Source organism: Pan paniscus, chromosome X (genome assembly GCF_029289425.2).
Source record: "Pan paniscus chromosome X, NHGRI_mPanPan1-v2.0_pri, whole genome shotgun sequence".
NCBI lineage: Eukaryota > Metazoa > Chordata > Mammalia > Primates > Hominidae > Pan > Pan paniscus.
The window spans coordinates 18263791-18276689 of NC_073272.2; the positions used below are offsets into that span (position 1 = coordinate 18263791).

Consider the following 12899-nt stretch of genomic DNA (forward strand, 5'->3'; position numbering starts at 1 on the left):
TTTCTCTGCTACAGTCTCATTGATCTATTCCATCCCTGCCTGTTCTACCTGCTGGCCCAGGCTTTGGCCCAGGCACAGTCATGCCAAGGGGAACAAATATCTCCCATCCGGATATCTGTAATCTCATTGTAAAAATTTCAATCCTTTTTGTGAGTCATTTCCTTGGGTTTTTTTTAAATCACCTGTAGGGACGACATATGGAGTTCTCAATCCTCAGAGAAGTTTATCAGATTTAATTTTTCATTCCTTGAGATAAGAAATCACCAGCTTACCTGGTAACTCAATGAGCTTTAATTGGGGACTGCAAGGGAGGTGGAGCGGGTATGTGCTGATAGCCACTCACAGCTTTGCTAAGGGTGAGTGTTTGGGGTCTCCATCACAAACTTTACTCCAGGCATCATCTTATCTACTTATCCACAGCCACTCTCCCAAGTCAAAGAAACACTTTGCAAATGCATATTCACTGCACATGGTCCTTCTCCAAGAGAAAAGAATGGCCCCCAGTTAATTGTACAGGCAGCTAAATGTCAGGAGCAATCACTGAGATGAGAGTGGCTCATCAAAGCAAGTCAGGAAAGAGGAGTCTTATTTAAAAGCTAAATGGGGTTCTGAAAGACAGACCCTGAGAAGAGCGATTTCTGGGCTGATTTCACTTTAATGCAAAGATCCACTCTCTGCTCTATGATTATTTTATACAAATTGCATTACATCAATTCCTTGGGAAATACAGATGTAAGCTGCATTTCCATTTCCTAGAATTGAAAATGACTTCGGAGGGGCTCAATTGGAATTTTTTTAATCTTCTTTAAACATTCATATGTTCTGGAGGCAATAGATGCGAATACAGAGACACATTGCCTTGGTTGACAGTTTCAAAGTCTGTAACATCAGCCTGTAACCTTCTATGCTAAAGAAATCTGTTCGCCCAAGGAAGTTTAACAACTTCCCCTTGGAAAGGTAAATCATCAGCATATTTCTATAAAAGTGAATTAATTTGATACCACAAGGAAAAAATGCCACCCTGGGTTTTTAATTAGTTATCACATCTGTTCCGATTCTGAATTTAAAACTGAATGTTTAGTGTCAGTACACAATGTTGCGGTCACTTTAACTCAGGAGAGTTAAAAATTTGCTATCTCTATGACGTTAGAACTGAGCACTGCAAGAACCGTACTCTCATCCCAATCCTGCTCTTTAAAGCCACAGACAGAAACATCTTTGAATGAGTGTATTCATTTTCTAGGTCTGCTATAACAAAGTACCGCAAATTTGGTGGATTTAAGCAACAGAAATTTTTTCTCTCCCAGTTCTGCAGGTCAGAAGTCCAAAATCAAGGTGTTGTCAGAGCCATACTCCCTCCCAAGTCTGTAGGGAGGATCCTTCCTTGCCTCTTCCAGTTTCTGGTCACCCTAGGCATTCCTTGGCTTGTGTCAGTATCACTCCAATCTCTGCCCTATCTCCACGTGGTCATTTCTTCACCGTGTGTCTTCTGTCTTCACATGGTGTTTTTCTCTTCTTATAAAGACATCAGTCGCATTGAATTAGGGCTCACCCTAATGACCCATTTTACCTTGATTACATCTGCAAAGACTCTATTTCCAAAAAAAGGTCATAGTCACAGGTACTAGGGATTAGGACTTCAACCTATCTTTTGGGGGGACCCAGTTCAACCCATAATAGAAGGTATCCCAGATAAGGGGTTCAAAACATTATTGCAAAGATCATAAAACCTGCAAAGCTACTACAACAGCTTTGCAAAGTAACATTTGCAGAGCCTGGAGCAAGCATATGAATGCAGTCTCACATACCGTAGTCTAAAGATATAGAATTTACAAATCAAGCTACACCAACAGCTTGGCATACCTTCCCACCCAGCACCCCACACCCCTGGGGACCATCATTCCCTTGGATAGGCTAAAGAAACCTAAGTTTACCCCAAGGTCAGCTGTGTCTGTGAGTCTAAATACCAGAATGGGTCTTGTGGGACAGGGCATGGTGGAAGCTGGACCCAAGTCAAGGATGCCTAGGCAGTGTCAGGGTGACTGGATCCGCCTCTAGACCGACCAAGTCAAGCTCCCCAAGGAGCTGGGAAGGACACTTTCACAGCTCAAGATTTCCAGGCAGTTCTAAGCATTTTCCAAAACACCACCACCCAAGCAGAGGGGGAGGAGGGAACAGTTATTTGGGGCACCCCATCTGCCTAATCACCCACGTTGGGTGATTTAGAACAGCCAACTTAATGTGTTTTTTTCTTAATTTTAATTTTCTTTTTTTTTTAGAGATGGAGTCTCACTCTGTCACCCAGGCTGGAGTCCAATGGCTGATCATAACTCACTGCAGCCTCAAACTCCTGGGCTCAAGAGAGTAGCTGGATCTACAGGTGTACCACACTGTGCCAGACTAGAATGGCCATCTTCAAATGAAAGCAGCCAATCTTCCTCTGGTTTCCTGGAGTGGAAGCTGTCTCCCCACCCTCCACCATGCATGCACGCGTAAACACACACACACACACACACACACACACACTCTTACAGGTTCTCAGCCCAGAATCCTGTGACCTGGGAGGCCTAGGAGAGTACATCTCTCTCCCGTAATTCCCAGTAACTTAATCAGTTATCGCACTTATAAAAACGTCTTTAAAAACATTAAAAATTCATCAAACTTTAAAACATTTCAAATTTTATGAGTTCAAAAACATTCCAAAAGTCATTGTCTTTCATTGCTTGTGGTGTATGGGGTCTTATAAGGTGTGGGGCCCAGGGCAGGGGCCCCTGGTGTCCTGGTCTGGGAGGGCAGCACTGCTACCTAGTTGTGATGCAGCTGTTCAAAAGAACTCTGGTTCCTTTGCAAGCCCCAGAGGGACATACAATTCCCTCAGTGCCCCAACCTTGGGCAAAAGTCAGCCCCAAATCATCTCACCACTAGGGGCCAGAATTTGTTACTGAGGCAAGTCTGATCCCACCAACTGAACTGCTGGGGGCAGATCGTGCCGGGTTCTTTAGAATCCCTGCAAGCAAGCCACCTGTTCCGCTTGGTTCCTGGGCAGGGCAACCTAGGTTGAAACGCTTTAGTGAAACTCCGAAGAAGCTGTGTGAGGTTCTGAGGTCCTGATATAACAAAGAGTCCCAGGCTTGGAGTGAAAAGAGATCAGATCCTACTCTTCCTCCTTTCCTCAAGTAGCCATATGAACTTGGGTGTGGCATTTATATTCTCTAAGCCTCGACTTTCCCCTGTAAAATGGAAATAATAAATCATAATATCTCTCCAGCATATGTCATAGAGGGTTGCTTCTGCTCTTGCACCATACACTGGGTTTGTTGGGTCATGACATCTTGTAGCTGTCATTAAGGAGCTATAATTTCCACTAAGGAGTTAGAGTCCTAGAATGGTTTACCCTCCAGGCCTAATAAATTCAAGCTTAGATGATGATGATGATGATAACAATATAATATAATCAATTAATATTTTATGTAAATATCAAAATAATACTGATAAAACAAGGGCAGGTTCTTTTTTTTTTTTTTTTTTTTGAGACGGAGTCTTGCTCTGTCACCCAGGCTGGAGTACAGTGGCACAAACACAGCTCACTGCACCCTCGACCTCCCGGGATCAAGTGATCCTCCTGCCTCAGCCTCCAGTGTAGCTGAGACTACAAGCATGCACCACCATGCCTGGGTAGTTTTTTTTTAGAGATGGGGTCTTAAAACTATGTTGCCGAGGCTGGCCTTGAACTCCTGGCCTCAGGTGATCCTCCCCCTACCCTGGCCTCCCAAAGTGCTGGGATTACAGGTGTGAGCCACCATGCCCAGCCCAAGGGCAGGTTCTGTTTGATGAAGGGGGTAATCATTTATGTGATATAATATAAAGGGAGAGGTGCTAGGAAAATCCCCAATATAAACATAATACCTCTTCTGTGCTGTTGTCTACAGTTCAATTATCAGAGTATTTTTTTCCTTTGGTTGAGTCGTGCCCACTTCTCATGTCCCACTTGAAAAGCCATAAACTTACTAATATGTCAGTACAAATGTGCTTATCACACAGTGCACTTTCCAGAGAGGTGACAAGCCCAAAAGACCCCCGTGCCCAGGAAGGGGTGGGGAGTTATGGGAGAAGAAATGAGTTAGGGAGCAGAAAGCAGGATCGGGGGCTGGTTAAAAGACAGATCAAAGGAAAACTGAAAGACCCCTCAAAGGTAGTTTCTACCAACCTCATACTTCACAGCCTCACAACCTGGCCCAGTCTCAGGATAAATGGAGATATATATATATATATATGCACTTATACAATTATATACGTAAATTATGCGTGTGGGTGTACTTTTTTCCCAGCACACTGATGTTAAGGGAGAAATGAAAAATACCGTGTAAGTAGATAACACCTAAAAAGTAAGCATCACGAGTGAGCTATATAGACAGGATTTCCAGGAAGCTAATCATATCTCACAAAGAAATTGAGATGCCCTCTTTATCTGAAAAGAAAGTCTTTCCAGCTATAATAAACTTATAATTTAGAAGAGCTCAAAAAGTCTTCCAGCTTTGTTAGTGAAAAGCAACCTGTCTTTAAGTGCCCCAGGTCATGTCTTCTTTTCTCATCTCAAATTATTCTGGGACAATCAGAAAGAAAGTGATCTACATCTGTTTACCTTGCTGAAAAAAGACAAATGTCAGAGCTGCCTGCCAGGAGTTTTTTACAGTGTAGTTCCTCTTAGACACAGGAAATGGGGAGAAAGTCGCTGTCATTTAACAGATATTAATTTTGACCAGCCATGAATGAAACATCTGCTGCTCCTGAAAAATATGTGTAGCTTGCCATGCCCTCAGACATGTGATTGGAATCAATTCTCCACCTGTCCATGACTTTTGCCATGTGGTTTTGCCACGGAAAAATCACTAAAGCATCTCACTAAAGCAGCAGTCTATCTTTGCCCCTCCAGTCTGAGCCCCACCTGTAAAGGGCCTGGGAGTAAATAGTTGAGGCTTTGCAAGCAAGACCGTCTCTTTTGCAACTACTTGTAGCACAAAAGTGGCTACAGAAAATATGTGTATAAATGGACATGAATGTATTCCAATGAAACTTTATTTACAAGAGCAGATGGCCAGCCAGATTTGGCCCACAGCCATAGTTTGCCTACTTCTAGCCTAGACACACTATTACCATAGCAATAATAGCTAATGATCATATTGACAAGAACTTACTTATGTCATTGTGATGTAGTGTTCCCTTCACCCAGAAGGCTCTGCCCACCTGTGCTTATTGTCAATATCCTTTTTCTTTATGTCTTACACTCCTCTTCCAAGAAGCCTGAGACTGCTTACCTTAGAAGAGTGTTCTAATCACCTATTTACTCATCCTTCTCCTTCATCACACTAAAAGTGTCTAAAAGCAAGGTTATGTCTTAATCACTTTTATATACCCAGAGCCTTGTGGAGAACCTAGACCATAGAAGATGCTCAGTAAGTTAATGTGAAGTGAATAATTCAAGGAAATACAATCACTTCAAGAGAATGAGAGGACAAGCCACAAACTAGGAGAAAATGTTTGCAAAAGACAGATCTGATAAAGAACTATAATCCAAAATACACAAAGAACTCTTAAAACCCCGCAATATGGAAAATGAACAATCCAGTTTAAAAAATGGGCAAAAGATCTGAACAGACATCTCACCAAAGAAGATATGAAGATGGCAAATAAACATATGAAAACATGCTCCATATCATCTGTCATCAAGAAAATGCAAATTAAAACAACAATGAAATAGCACTACATACCTATTAGAATGGTGAAAATCCAAAACACTGATAACACCAAATGCTGGCAAGAATGTGGAGCAACAAGAGCTCTCATTCATTACTAGTGGGACTACAATATGGTACAGCCACCTTGGAAGACAGTTCAGCAGTTTCTTGCAAAACTAAACATACTCTTAACATACAATCCAGCAATCATGCTCTTTGGTATTTACCCAAACAAGTAGAAAATTTATGTCTTCACAAAAACCTACATACAGATGTTTATAGCAGCCTTCTTCATAATTGCCAAAATTTGGAAGCAACCAAGATGTCCTTCAGTACCTGGATAAATGGTGGTACGTCCAGACAATGAAATATTTTTCAATGCTAAAAAGAAATGAGCTATCAAGCTATGAAAAGACAGGAAAGAACCTTAAATATATATTACTAAGTGAAAGAAGCCAATCTGAAAAGTCTACATACTGTATGGTTCTAACTATATGACATTTTGGAAAAGGTGAAACTATGGAGATGGTAAAAAGGCCAGTTTTCTCCAGGGGTTGGGAAGAGGGAGGGATGAATAGGCAGAGCACAGAGGATGTATAGGAATGTGAAAGTATTCTGTATGATACTGTAATGGTGGATCCATATCATTATACATTTGTCCAAACCCATAGAACGTGCACCACTAAGAGTGAACCCTGATGCAAACTGCACTTTGGATGATAACGACATGTCAACGTAGGTTCATCAATTGTAACAAATGAACCACTGTGGTGTGGGATGTTGGTAATGGAGGAGGCCAGATGTGGTACAGGGGAAGGGGACATATGAAATTCTATGCTTTCTGCTTAATTTTGCTGTAAAATGAAAATTGCTCTAAAAATAGTCTATTTTTTAAAATGTACATGCAATTACATATCATTGTTGCAAGTCTTTACTCAGCCTCTTCTATGGCCCTTATTCTCAGGAGACACTGAAAGCTAATTACTTGATTAGACAATGGCTCCTTAGATCTGACAAGGTCGAAGCACAACCAAAAGCACAAGTGACAAAAGAAAAAATAGATAAAGTGGACTTCACCAAAATTAAAAATGCTTGTGCTGCAAATTTTACTATCAAGAAAATCAAAACACAGAACAGGCAAGTGTTTTTTTTTTCCACATAAAAACGGCATCTGCTTTATTTGGTATACTTTCATTTCAGAACAAAATAAACAAAAAAGCACAATACACAACATCCAATATCCTGTTATAAAAGTAGAAAGAGAATGGGGCTTAAGGCTCTTGTTTCCTGCCTTAGACACACGGACAGGACAGAAAAAACACTAGACATCAGCAGAGGGAGCCAGGTGGGATAAGGCCACTCAAGGCCGCGGGACAGAGCCACTCAAGGAACCATGGGGACACTATACAAGGGCACAAGGTTTCCAAATGTAAACTCCTAGTCTACTTCTTCCATGTAAGACCCATTCTCCTCACCCTCAAGCAGGGGTATCTCATCAGAAACAACAGCACTGGGTTCCTCTGTTGTCACTTCATCTTCATCAATATCTATACCTAGCTTGATCATGTGGTAGATGCAGGTGGAGGGTCTGGGGATCCTCAAGGGAGAAGCCAGAAGAAAACAGAGCAGTTTCAAACAGCAGCACCACCAGGTCCTTGACAGCTTTGCTGTTCTTGTCTGTCTCAGCCTTCTGCTGCAGCGTCTCCACAATGGGGTGGTCGGGTTGATCTCCACGCGCTTTTTGGCCACCATGTAGCCCATTAGAGAGTTGTCTCCAAGTGTCTGAGCTTTCTTGATTCACTCCATATTGGCTGTCCAGCCATAGGTGCTGATCACAATGCAGCAGGGTGAAGACATAAGCCTATTGGAGGCTGTCACCTTCTCAACCTTCTTATCTAAGATTTCTTTCATAAGCTTGCAGAGGTTCTCAAACTTTGCCTTGCTCTCCTCCATTTTCTTCTCCTCCTCTCATCCTCAGGTAGCTCGACCTGAGGTAATAGAGACCAGGCTTTTCTTATCAAACTCCTTGACCAGCTGCACGCAGTACTCATCAGTGAGCTTAGTCTAGTATAACACCTCGAAGCCCAGCTTTGAGAGGTGTCTACCTGCTCTTTGCTCTCACCAGTGATGTAATAGATGGACTTCTGTGCCTCCTTCATGTGAGAGAGATACTCTGACAGAGACGTCATCTCATCTTCAGACTGGGACGTGTGATAGCACAGCAGCTCAGACAGACGTCCCTGGTTAGTGGAGTCCTCATGGATCCCAAGGTTTAGATTTTTAGAGAATGCCTCATAGAATTTCTTGTAATTCTCCTTCACTTCTGCCAGCTCAGAGAAGGGCTCAAGCCACTTCTTAACAACGTTTTCATGAACGACTTTCAAGATTTCGCTCTGCTGGAGCACTTCTCAGGAGATGTTCAGGGGCAGATCCTCAGGGTCCAATAGTTCAAATAATTAAACAGGGAAAGAGATTGACAGCAAAACTAACTATTAAAAGGAGTGCATTCAATTCACAATTGCAGATATGGAACCAACCTAAGTGCCCATCAACCAACAAGTGGATAAAGAAAATGTGGTATATATACACCATGGAATACTACTCAGCCATAAAGAGGAATAAAATAATGTCTTTTGCAGCAACTTGGATGGAGTGGAGGCCATTATTCTAAGTGGAATAACTCAGGAATGGAAAACCAAATATCGTATGTTCTCACTTATAAGTGGGTGCTAAGCTATGAGGATGCAAAGGCATAAGAATGATATAATGGACTTTGGGGACTGTGGAGGGGGAAGTTAGGAGGGGGTGAGACATAAAAGACTACATATTGGGTACCGTGTACACTGCTTGGGTGATGGGGAGAGCAAAAGTCTCAGAAATCACCACTAAAGAATGTATCCATGTAACCAAAACCACCTGTACCCCCAAAACTATTGAAATAAAAATAAAAATTAAAAGAGTGCATTAAGTAGATATTTTTAGGAAAAAACATATAATCTCTTATCCCCACCAATGTTATACAGTCTTAGTAGCAAGTAGAATATATATAATTGTAATTGTTGCAAAATTGCTTTGTGTACTCTAAAAGTAAACAAAATAAGCTTTGAGAATTGTATTTAGTTTTTTGTTATCTAAAAAACACCTCAAAAACATTGCAGCTATGAAAACGGTGGAGAATTTCCAGGCCAATTTCTGCATGAAAGCCTGACCCTGTAGGGCTAAGGGGAAAAGCAAAGCCTCAAAACTTCTGGAGTCCTTTGTACCCTCATCAATAATGCAAACACTTGCCCTCAATTCCATGGCCTCCCTGGGCCGGAAGAACTGACACTGAAGTCCAAAGCACACAGAAAAGGGGGTGTCCTGGGCTAAGGGCGGGGCCGGATCTAGACCTGCCTGCCCCACTTCTCACCGAACCCCCATCGCCACCACCAAGCCTCTTGGAACTGCTCTGATCTGAGCCAGAGCATCAGGAACGTCAAATGTCAAATCAAGCTTGGAGCAGCTAACTTTGAGGGATAGTTATCTACTTTAAATTTTGGATGTTTTAAAAATATTTGAAACAAAAGTCATCTCTGTAATCCCTTTTCAGCCATTTTTTAATCTTCTTTTGGACTAAGGTGTTTAAATCAATAATTTAAAGAAACTTGTATATATATATATATAATATAAAAATATTAGAAATGACAATCAAAAAGTTCAACTTTAATTAACCACTTCATTGGTTGTGAGTTTCACTTCCTAGCAGTCATCCACTAATTAATATTTGTTAATCTCCATAGCAGAGTGAACAGACCCAAAAGTCACAAAAAAAGTCCTTTGACTTAAAAAGGAGAAGAATTTATTTCCTTTAAAAGAAAGAATAAAGACAAATACCGTATGATCTTACTTATGTGTGGAATCTAATAAAGTTGAACTCATGGAAGCAGAGAATAGAATGGTGGTTACCAGGGGCTGTGGGCGGGGCAGATGTTGGTCAAAGAGTACAAAGTTTGTTAAACAGAAGGAATAAGTTAAGAGGTCTATTGTGCAACATGGAGACTGTAGTTAATAACAATATATTATATACTTGAAAATTGCTAAGATTTTGTGTTCTTACCACAAATAAATATTTAAGGTAATGCATATGTTAATTAGCTCAATTTAGCCATTCCACACAATGTAGACATAATTCCAAACCTCATGCCATACACCATAAACATATACACAATTATTTGTCAATTTAAATAAATAAATAAGGAGTGGCAATTTGATTAATCAAAAATGGGGGAGGGGGGATTTATACTAGATCCAGTCAACCAATAGCCAGGCTTTGTTTCCAGCTAATTAAATAGTAGAAAAGAATATGGTTTCCACCCATTCGACAAGAGTATGATAAGCTAAGGAGTAACGACAAAATGCAATTAATTTCACTATCTTTTCAATCATTTCAAGTGTTTGGTTCTATTCTATATGATTCTTTATTCAAGTTTGGTTCTATTCTATATGATTTTTTTTCTTTTTAATTTTACTCCCAACATTTTTAACCTTATTATTAGGAACGTCATAGTTCCTAAAACATTGTTTTCTGGCTGAAGTATGAATTTTGCAAGTATAGTTTGTCGATATTAACTAGAAAAGAAAACGTGATCCTACATAATCACATGGGACAGTAACAAAAGAATATGGAAAGATGCTTTTAGGAAAAATTGCCAAAGACTTGGCAATGGGCAAAAGATTACTGAGTGTCCTTTCAGTGAAGTGCTGCATATTATCCAAATGACCATCCCAGGATTGTCTGGCTCTATCCAGGTATGTACCTTTGACTGATTGTCTTCCTATTATTTAGGCTATTTTGTAACTCTGTAAGGGTAGAAGTTAAGCTATAGAAAACTGTTAGTAAAGCAAATAATTATTATCCATTGAAATGCAAATACACTGTATCTAGAAATATAATGAATTTCTGCCCTGTAGAAAGAATAATCTCGAACATTACATTTCATTGCCATACAAGACAGCAACATCCAACAAAATATATGTACAATGCAAGCCACAGATGTAATTTTACATTTTCTAGTAGCACACTTAAAAGGATAGAAAGAGGTGAAATTCATTTTAATAATACATTTTATTTAATTCAATTATGTTCAAAATATTATCATTTCAACAAGTAGTCAACATAAAAAATACTGAGATAGTTTACATTCTTTTTTTGTATACTATGCCTTTGAAATGCCTAATGTACTTTATATTTACAGCACATCTCAATTCATGCTAGCCACAATTCACATGCTCAACAGTCATGTGGTTAGTGGCTACCATTTTGAACACTGCAGCTATAGTTTTTCTTTGTCTGCACAGGTCTGGATAATTCAACTATTACATCTCCCCATGCAACTATTTGTTAAAACACTTTTGGTGTCAACCCTAGATATTTCTTCAGCTCCTACTATGTTCCTGGCTGTTTGCTACTTATTAGGATGGGTATAAAAACTATAATAAATGTCCCCTGACCTCAAAAAGTAAGATGAGGTAAGACATATAAATCATTAAACAAAAAATTAGAAGCAAGACTACATGTAAATGAATTCTCAAATTTAGTGGACAATAGAGAAGTGAAAAATCAATATGATAGGCACATTCAAGGAGGAGACTTTGGAGGGAAGAGAGGAGCCAGGGATATTCCAGACTTAATAAACAGAATGAGGAAGGAAAGGGATGAGTTAATGGTTAGAGAAAACAAGGAGTTACTGGCCTGCTTTTATTTATTTATTTATTTATTTTGCCTGATTATGTCAAACATTCCATTTCTTTGTTTCAGATCATAGTCTTCATAATATATGGTTGCTCTTAGGTGGATAAATTAAAATAACTTTAGATTGAATATAGATCTTATCCATTATATGTTGTATGATCTCAACTATGTTCTAAAAAATGCATTTTAAAAAACAGGAAGAAAACACCCAAAATGGTGCAGACAACTGGATTGATTATGGTGGGGTAGAGGATGATCCTGCTTCTTTGAAGTTTGCTATACCTTTTATTATCTTTTTTCAATAATCACATAATATTTTATAATTAGAAAAAATATATACTATTTATATTATGTAAAGAAGTTTTATTCATTTGATGGTTCCAGAAATTCTGAAATGATGTTGGACAAATAGATATATCTGACCACCCCAGTATGATCTCCTGATGTCTAAATACCAGAACAATAGTCCAAGATCTTTTATATCACATATTCCAGAACCACAGGCTATTGTACTGATAAACTGGAGTAAGATTTTATCTATTTTCCATCAATTTTGTCTTGCAACGTGAGAAGAGTCAAGTCTTGCTGAAGTTAATAAGTGGCCATCTGGGGCTTATTTTACTTTTGGAAAAGCAGATTGCTGAAGGTGACTGCCTCGTGTTAAGAAAGGTTCGTGGCTAATGGTTTTGACAAGTAAAGCTGTTCAACTGCCTAAGGTGATTCATTTGATCACTCATCCCCTGTTAGTCACGCAGCTGATGGGAATTTTAAACACAACTTTCATCTTTGGCCTTTGCCTTCATGATTTCAGCTCATAGAGCAAACTATTGTCATATCTTCCAGTTAACTTCACTAAGCAGCCCTAGAAGAATAACTGGATACTTTACTTTCACTTTGCCCACCTTACCTCTAGCACAATCTTTAGGCATACCTTATCCTTATTTGCTTTTGATATTTACTAATTACTATTAACCATTGCCCTTTGTCTACTTCATTCTGACTTTTTCCACCTACTCAGCTATTTCTCATCTTTCCCACACCCGCTCCTGATTTAGCCCAGTAGTTTCAAGTTAACTTCTTGAAATAAGCCTGGCACATTTTCAAAATGCTAGAACATTTAGTGGATTTATAATAAGATGGCTCTGTAAGTGTGATAACGCCTTATCAATTCGTCAAGTTTGCAATTTTTTGTTGATCAACCATGGTATTGATGGATTTATGAAGCTATAGGGAATTTTTTTAAGCAGGTATGGACCTAAAGAAGTCCTGAATAGCTTGCTTGTATTCATGGAGTTAGATGGGTGGGTGGGGGGGAGACCATGAACTATAGAAAAGAGTATGCAAATGGATATGAGTAAGGATGTCCACCACAGTGTTCTTTATGCTAGCAAAAACTCTAGAAACAACCTGAATATCCAAAGGGGAACAGTGGA

General features: G+C 39.6%; 1 pseudogene; it reads right to left on the minus strand.

The window, feature by feature from the left end:
• Window positions 1-7172: 7172 nt before the first annotated feature.
• On the minus strand, window positions 7173-8188 carry LOC100985129 (heat shock protein HSP 90-beta-like; annotated as a pseudogene).
• Between the last annotated feature and the right edge of the window lie 4711 nt (window positions 8189-12899).